Below are 6,944 nucleotides of genomic sequence, written 5' to 3'. Positions count from 1 at the left end.
GGATCGCAAGGAATCCCACATGACTGAACAAGTTGCTATTATATACTGGATTATTCTCTGTTAAGCAGCTAGCTTTTTTTAAAGGTCTCAGTATATGCCAAACACTATGTTGAGCCCTGGGACTAAAAATAAATGCAAGAAAGTAGCCCCTGCCTTCAAATATCTCTCACAGTCTTAATGGGGGAGACAACATAGAAACGGCTTTGTACAAACAAAATATAGATAGAATAAATTGAGGGCTAGTAGGTGGAAGCTTCCAGTAAGCCCTGCTTTCAAAAAAGGTTGACTTTTTTTTGGGGGGGTACCTCATTCAAGGCCCCATCTTATCTTTTCAGACTTAGGTCCTCCACGTAAATATTTGGTTCTCTAGGTAAATGCATCCTTGTCTTTGGAGACATTTTCTGCACCTGAAAGCTCATATGCCACCTCTTTCTTAAAAGCTTCTCTGATTCCTCAGTTCCTCATCTCTTCTCACCACAACAATGTCTGCCTTTGGCAGGTAGACTTTATCACCACCTACCCTTTATTATAGTTGGGTCTGCATCTTAACTTCTTGGAAGCATTATGGAATCCTGGAATGAGCAGTGGCCTTCAAGTCAGGAGACCAGGCTTAGAACCTAAGTTCCATCCACCATTCAGTAGCTGTATCTAAAGAAGCCATTTAATCCCTCTGATTCTGTAACTTCATCTGTAAAAAACATCTTTTAAGGCTCAACTCAAGTGCCATCTCCTATCAGAGACTTTTCCCAATACCCCAGCTTTAGTGCTGTGTCCTCCTTCAAACAATCTCCCCCCCCCCCCCAGGTTCTAGTTCAATTCCATAGGATGGAAGTTCCATGAGATCAGGGAATTGCTTTTTCACTTGTCTTTATATCCCCAGCACTTAGCACTGTTCATAGCTGTAATTAACTGAACAACCACACACCAATAAATCAAAGGTAAATTAACAAAATTATAAAGAGCAACTGAGACAGGGAATGAAGAGATATGAGAATTCACCCCCACCCAAACTATCCCTTAAGGGAGGTGGAAGGCCCCAACTCATTGCACATGTTTTTAGACTTTCACAGTGTACTGATCAGTTGTAAAGGCTTTTTCACCACACTATAAAATTATTATTTGTTATAGGGATGGCATAGATACATGGGATACTATGGTGAGGTAAGAAACAGCAAGTTTTTTTAATTCAAAAATTAAAATGAAAAAATTTAAAAGTAGGTTCATTGTTCAGTACAGGGAAACTCTGGTAAAAAGTTTTGCTATCAATGTATACCAGCACTTCTAAACAATTTATGGTCTTAGTAAGTTGTCTAGGAGGATAAGAGGTTATCCAATATGTCAGAGGTGACCTCAAACCCAGGTATCTCTGTTTCTGAGGCCAGTTCCCTTCAATTATGTCTTACTACTTATCCAGGCTTTCTATTTTCCTCTGTGTCATGCAAGCTATAGGAACTTAATAAAATGCCTATTGGTCTTGAAAGGACTACTATTAGCAATAAAAGGAATGAATGCTCCAGATTTCTGATTAATAAGAGAAATGAAAATCAAAGCAATAGACAATCAGAAAACTAACAAAGATGACAAATATCAGGAATAACCAATGTCAGGTACATCATGGAGAGGCAACTCTGACTTTGTTGGTGGAACTATCAATTGGTATAGACATTCCAGAGAACAATTTGGAATTATGAAAATAATTGGAATTTGGAATAATGAAAATAATTATGGAAATATCCATACCCTTTGACTCAGATGATCCACTGCTAACTATATGTCCCCCAAAAGATTACTGACCAAAAAAGATCACTTATATAGTAAATATGGTATAAATAATTGTATACTAAAGTTTTTACAATAGTAATTTTTGTGGTAGCAAATATAAAATCTTTCATTTGATTTTCAAAGCTCTTTATAACCTGGTCTTTTCTTAGCTTTCCAATCTTATTACACCTTACACCCCTCTACTATGCTGTGATCAAGGGACATTGCACCACTTGATATTTATCAAACAAGAAACCTTAAATCTTACTTTAATCATTTTCACTGACTGTCCCCCATACCTGGAATTCTCTCCTCAGATTTATCTGTCTCCTAGCCTCCCTGGCTTCTTCCAGGTCTTACCTTAAATCCTACCTTATTTAAGAAACCTTTTCTCATTCCCCTTAATGCTAGTGTTTTTTCCATATTACCTCCTTTTTATGACTATAGATAGATATAGATATTTTGTTTGCACCTAACTGCATGTTGTCAATTCCATTAAAATGTGAGCTCCTTGAGATCAGGTATCACATATTTGTCTTTCTTTGTATCCCCCCAACCACTCCTCCCCCTCTTAGCAGTGTCTGGCATGTTATAAGATAAATACAAATAAATAAATATAATTTATTTAATATAAATAATAAATGCTCGTTGTCTGTTGACCATTCAGACTGACTCTACCACTAATTTATATTACATGATCTCAGCTGCGTTCTCATTACTGATAGACAATCCTTCTACACCTCCCTAAATAACTCACTATATCCACTCACCACAGTCACTTTTCCAGAATTTTTCCTTCCTCCTCAAAGCTTCCATGGCTGTCCTTACCTCATCCTCTCAGCTGAGAATTGTGACTCATATTTTACTGAAAAAATTGAAGACATTTGTCAAAAGCTCACTCTTCACTCTCCACCCTGACCTCATATCACCCAGATGTCTTCTGCCACTATCTTCATCTTTACTCCAGTCTCACAAGGTCCTTCTCCTTTCCAAGGCACAAGAGATCCCATTCCTACCCTGACTTCTCCACCACATTGTCCTCTCTATCATGCTCACTCTCTTACTTATCCTCAGTCTTTTCTTGTCTACTGACTGCTTTCCTACTGCCTATAGATATGCCCATATCTTCCCCATTCTCAAAAATCCTTCATCTGATCTTTCTATCCTTACCATCATCTCATATTTCTCATGCCATTTGCAACTAAACTCATAAAAGATTGTCTATAAAAGATGTCTCCATTTTCTCTCTTTTCACTCTCTTCTTAATTCTCTTCAATCTGTTTCTGAACCCATCATCAACTAAAATTATTCTCTCCCAAGTTAACAATGTTCTCTTAAGGACCAAATCCAATGACTTTTTCTCAGTTCTCATCCTTCTTAATCTTTCTTCAGTCATTGACACTATTGATCATCTTCTCAATATTCTCTTCTTTCTAGATTTTTGGGATATTACTATCTCCTCATTCTTCTCCTACCTATCTGACCATTCTTTCTCAATCTTCTTTTGCTGTATCTTCATCAGGTCATTTCTTTTCTTCTATACCATTTTTCTTGGTGATCCCAATTACTCCCTTGAATTCAATTATCATCTTTTTCTTAATGATTCTGAAATCTACTTCTCTGAAATCTAACCTCTCTGCTGACCACAGTTTCTCATCTCCAATTTCCTATTAGACCTCCTGAATTAGATGTCATGAAGATATTCCAAAACAGAATTCATTATCTTTTCTCCCAAACCCTCCCTTCTTCCAAACTTTCCTATTGTTATCAAGGGCATCACCATCCAGTCCCTCAGGCTTAAAAACTTGGTGTCATCCCAAAAATCTTGCTCTCTCTCATTCCTATAGTCACTCTTTTGTCAAGTATATTTCACCTTTTCAATATTTCTCATAAACACTTCCTTCTCTCCTCTAACACTACTCACTTCTGGTTGGGCTGTCTGCCACAAGATCCACTTCAGTTTATCCTCCTCTCAATTACCAAAGTAATTTTTCTTAAGACTAATCATGTTGTTTCCCTAGTCAAAACACTCCAGTGGCTTCTTATTACCTCCAGGGACCAAATATAAAAATCCTCTGGTATTCAAAGTCCTTCATAGCCTAACTCCCTATACCTTTCCAGTCTTATTGCACTGTATAACTTACAATAATTTTCTAGAGTTCTAGGAATACTCTTAAGAGGTTGGAGTCACTTTCTGGTGACCCTCAAGATTATTAATTTACATCATTTAGTCAATGAACCTTAAGTAACTTTTAGAAAGAGCTATTTCCTAGGGTGGTATAGAAAGAACAGTTGAACAAAACAATTTCATCCATCCCCCCAAAAAAGTCTGTAAAATACTATCCTGTAAGCATGTAACTGAATCTGGGAGACTTAGAAATAACATGTGGCAAAGGAATAACTCAATAGCAACAAACATTATATTCCAAGCACTATGCTGAGTACTGAGGATGCAGAGAAGGCAAAACATGTTCCCTGTCCTCAGAAAGTTCATATTCTAATGAAGTGTACAATATGCAAACAACTTTGTTGTTCGGTTGTTTCAGTCACATCTGACTCTGGGACCCCATTTGGAATTTTCTTGGCAAAGATACTGGACTTCATATTATTTTACAGATGAGGAAACTGAGGTAAATAGGATTAAGTGATTTGCCAAGGGTTATATAAGTGAGTAAATATCTGAGGTTGGATTTGAACTTAGATCTTTCTGACTCCAGTCCCAGCACTCTATTACTGAGCTACCTAGCTGCTCATGTAAACCACTGTGTGTATATATATATATATATATATATATATATATATATATATATATACAGTGGAAAGGTAATCTCAGATGGAAGAAGTGCAGTAGGCATTTGCCTGGATGGGGAGATTAGGGGGAGCTGGAAAATCCTTATTCTTTTTTAAAAGATCTAGACTTGTGATTTTGTTAATGTAAGGACTTTCACCATAAGTAAACCTTTCCCACCAATGCAGATTGACAACTGTGTTGTTTAGAGATTTGCTTGAGGTTCTGAGAAGTTAAGTGACTTTCCCAAGGTCATATAGTCAGTGTTGTCAGGTGTCAGTCTGTTTTGACTCCCAGACCCACTGTCTGTTGGTTATGCCATGCTGCCTCTCATTATATGACATGTTTTTTTAAAAACAATATCTCCCCTCCAAAGAAATCAGGCTTAAAAATAAATGAAGCTCAAGGTGACATCAGGACTGCTTGTTCAAGTGCTGGATTGTGTAGATAACAAAAAGCAGCTGCCAGTTAAGAATGATGACAAGTAGGGGGCGGCTAGGTGGCGTAGTGGATAGAGCACCGGCCCTGGAGTCAGGAGTACCTGGGTTCAAATCCGGTCTCAAACATTTAATAATTACCTAGCTGTGTGGCCTTGGGCAAGCCACTTAAACCCCGTTTGCCTTGCAAAAATCTAAAAAAAAAAAAAAAAAAGAATGCTGACAAGTATTCCAAAATAGTCAAATTTATTACCATTTTTCTATTTCTAAAGTGTCATTACAGAAAGTCATAAAGGAGCTCATCCTGTGCTCATTAAGACTATCAGAGAAGTATTTTTCCTCTGGAATTCAGATCTTCATGGATGATAGTTTTTTTTGGTTTGTTTTAAAATAAGACTATGTTTGATTTGTTATGTAGCTCCTTTGCTCATTATAGCTTTTGTTCTTCAAACTTACCTTTGTTTGAGTTCATATAATTTTTTTTTGTCTTTAAAAAACAGCTTTTTCTTACACCAATGTCACAATTACTCTTCTACCATAGGTTTTTGTTTCTTTTTAGTGTTTTTCTTTTGAGCAACATTTTTTTCCTACTTAGGAACAACCTGTTCCTTTTCAGGATCATCTCGACATAGTAAGGTGAATTCATGTTGGGCTTGATTTGGCCATAAATATGCCTCTTTAAGAGTCTACATTCAAGAGACAATTGTTTAAGTAATTTATATTTCATATCTAGTACTTATGAAAATTACCTTTTTTCATGCAATCTTTCTGAGCTGTCCTTTTTCATATTGTTGAATATTGGATTCAGTATTTTGGCAATTTTTTTCATATTTATTGTTTCTGGTATTTGTATTTTTTTTTTTTTAGATTTTTCAAGGCAATGGGGTTAAGTGACTTGCCAAAGGCCACACAGCTAGGTAATTATTAAGTGCCCGAGGTCAGATTTGAACCCAGGTATTCCTGATTACAAGGCTGGTGCTCTATCCACTACGCCACCTAGCTGCCCCTGGTATTTGTATTTTTACAGCTTATTAAACAACAGAGCTAACTTTTCTGTACAATTTATTAGTAAAATACATTTTCCTTAAAAAAAAATCCACATTCAAATTCTTTGGTTTCATGCACATGCAGCAAGAACTCAGTATTCTTTCTGGGCCAACAGCCCTCTGTCTGTGCCCACTCCTGGGCATACTTCTGCCAATGCCAACTTTCTGTGGTTGGAAAGGAATATCTTTCAAATACCTAGTAGCTTTTTGGATATGCATCTCCTTGATGACTCTGATAGTTCTTGGGGTGCAGTAAATTCAGAATTTGAACCCTTTGACTTTCACTATTGTGTAGGGTTCTCTGAATTAAGCAAGTAACTCACAACTTTAAATAGTTATTTAGAGAAGCCAAAAAGAAGAATACTCTAATCTTTGAGGTATATTTTTAACATTATTCTTTTCTAACATTAGTTTCTTACATATGACATTTCATAAATGTTAATTCCGGAGATTAGTGTCAATATTTCAGACCTTTGGTAGAAGGATTTCCAATAATGAATGATCATCAACGGTAGTACCCTTTTTCCTATTGATCACCTTTCCACCAGGACCTTGGAGATACTAGAGAATATTTCAGCCAGGTCCTGAGGGATGATTTTGGCAGTGGGGAGAGGGAGGTAACAGGACTGGATTTCTGTGTGAGCAGATGGTAACCTGAACAGTGCTTGAAGTGAGGGTAGAGAATATGAGGAAGGAATAATGGATAATAGATGGGAAAACCTCTTCTTTCAAATAATTTGTTTGTACTGATAGGTTCATGGTCTTTAACACCTTCTTAGAGATTTGTATTAGATAGCAGAGTAGATAGAACACTGGACCAGGAATGAAGAAGATGAGTTCATATAGAAACTCAGGTTAGCTGCATAACATTAGTGCAAATCACTTAAACTTCTATTTACCTCAATCTAGCTG

The sequence above is a fragment of the Macrotis lagotis genome, chromosome 1, assembly GCF_037893015.1.
Source record: "Macrotis lagotis isolate mMagLag1 chromosome 1, bilby.v1.9.chrom.fasta, whole genome shotgun sequence".
Lineage (NCBI taxonomy): Eukaryota > Metazoa > Chordata > Mammalia > Peramelemorphia > Peramelidae > Macrotis > Macrotis lagotis.
This window is presented reverse-complemented; position numbering follows the sequence as displayed.